Raw genomic sequence first — 2251 nt, 5'->3', positions numbered from 1 at the left:
GAGCTCGGCGCGGCACCGCTTCCGGTTGAGCGCTGCTTGCCGCCTCCGCGCAGCCTCTCTGTGCTCACTGCCGGGCCCCCTGCAAATCTGGGCGTCGCGGACGAACCCCGCCCGGTGGGGCGCCGGAAGGGAGCCCCTGAGCCCGGCCTCGCGGGCAGGTGTGGAAGGTGAGCGGCCAGCGAAGTGGAATCGCCTCCCCGGCCTCTAAGCGACCCCGAGGCGTAGCGGTCAGATCTCCGCCGACCTCCAGCCACCGCTCCCGGCCTGCCCCCCTGGCCCCCGGAAGGGCGAGTGTGCGCGGCGGGGCGAGAAGGTGCCAGGCGCTTGGGGCCGAGCCGGGGGAGCATGGGTTCGCGCCCGCCCTGGGATGCTGCCTTCATTCTCGTTCGGAGACCGGTGCGGGGCCCCAGAGGCCCCGCTGGCTCCTGTCTCTGGTTCGTGCATTTTGTTTAGAATAAAGGTGAAACATATATAGGTAACCGTGCGAATACTCAGTTGGATCCTGAATTTTGGAATCCCTGTTACTGTTATTTTTAAGGACCCGTGCGCATACCCCCAAAACATCCCGTGCCTTAGCTGAAATCATACTTAGTTCTTTAGGTACGCAAAGGCTTCATTATATGTTGCTGGACTGAGTTCATTATAGGGAATGTATGCGTGAAACAGATCAAAGGGCTTCAAGTAATATTGTCACCTGATAACAAAATACCGATCAATAACAGATGTCCTTTGAACTCTCAGTGTAAAACCTTATTGTTGGAACTTCCAAGTTGAGGGAGCTAAGATCACGATCATCCCAATTTCTTGAGAAGGAGAGCGAGTTCCCCAAAGAACACTCATTTCTTTGTTTAGTGTATGAGTTGCCCAGTAACATAGACGAGGACTTTTAATCCCACAGGTGGCCTAGAAACTTGATGTGCTGCCCAAGGAAATAAAAGGATGAAGGAAGATAGGTGAACAACATTTTAAAGAGAAGACGATGATACCTATACAAGTCAGAAACTGCCTACCCAATATTTTAATTTAGTGTCTGTGTGAGCGCGGGAGAGATCAAACGTGTCCAACTCTGCGACCCCATCGACTAGCCCACCAGGCTCCTTTGACCATGGAATTTTCCAGACAAGAATACTGGAGCTTGGAAATGAGTTGACATTTCCTTCTCTAGGGGATCTTGCCGATCCAGAGATGGAGTCTGTGTCTCTTGGTCTCCTGCTTTGGCAAGCGGATTCTTTACCAGCTGAGCCACCAGGTGGTAAATTTTGAAAAACACCTATGCTAATATTAGAATATCTTTTTCTGCCTTTTTGTGACTTTTTCATTTCAAAGTTAAATGATTTGGTGCTTTCCCCTTTACTCTTCAAAACAAAAAAGAGCATTTTGGAAGTCCAGGTGTTCTTGTTTACCAGTATTACATTTCAGTAAGTCCATTTTAGCTGAATTGTCATTTTTAAAGCGTTGTTTATAGCAATAGTTTTTGTGCCTCTTAGGATACAGAATTGTGAAGCTACGAATTAAGAATTACTGCTTATAAGACATATACAAATTGCAGTTAACAGCGCATCTTTTTATTTCCCTCCTGATATTTATTTCTCAATAGGGCCTACCTGGTGGCTCAGACGGTATTTAATCTTCCTGCAATGCAGGAGATGGGGTTCGATCCCTGGGATGGGAAGGAAATGGCAACCACTCCAGTATTCTGGCCTGGAGAATTCTATGGACAGAGGAACCTGGTGGGCCAAGTCCATGGGCTGGCAAAGAGTCGGACTCCACTGAGTGATCAACACTAACTAATGAAGTTTTTACTGAAAGTAGGCTATAATCCAACTACTGTAAGCGCTGCAGGGTGGTATTAGTCGACTGCTGTCAACATTAATCATGCTTTCAAACTAATAAAATGTCATCCTTTTGAGTTCTCACAAGGAAGGGGTTCATTCCTTTCAATTTTCAGGTGGTATTTCTTTAGGTCATGGACCCAAATAAAACCCAGTTTTAACATCTTCCTAGAGCAGTACTTGGTGATCTGTGGTTGATCGGGTCCCCTTTGTTGGTTGAATCCACAGATGTGGGACTGCAGATACGGAGGGTCAGCTGTAAAGTTATACTTAGGTTTTTGACCAAGAGGGTATGGGTGCCCCTAATTTCCTGTGATTTTAAAGGGTCAGCTGTTGTTGAGATACTTTTTATACTGTTTCTTGTTGTCGTTTGGGGTGTTTTTTTGTTTGGGGGGGTTATTTTTTTTTTTTTTTTTTTT

At 47.0% G+C, this 2251-nt stretch overlaps 1 protein-coding gene across 1 annotated transcript in view; it reads left to right on the top strand.

Annotated features, from left to right (window-relative positions):
* Positions 1 to 2: 2 nt before the first annotated feature.
* Positions 3 to 2251, top strand: part of SCYL3 (SCY1-like 3 (S. cerevisiae)) — a 41689-nt gene continuing 39440 nt past the window's right edge. The window contains exon 1 of the mRNA XM_010836702.1: positions 3 to 167. The gene's annotated coding sequence lies outside the window, so the exon portion shown is untranslated. The remainder of the gene's footprint in view (positions 168 to 2251) is intronic.

Source organism: Bison bison, unplaced genomic scaffold (genome assembly GCF_000754665.1).
Source record: "Bison bison bison isolate TAMUID 2011002044 unplaced genomic scaffold, Bison_UMD1.0 scf7180017864064, whole genome shotgun sequence".
NCBI lineage: Eukaryota > Metazoa > Chordata > Mammalia > Artiodactyla > Bovidae > Bison > Bison bison.
This window is presented reverse-complemented; position numbering and strand designations above follow the sequence as displayed.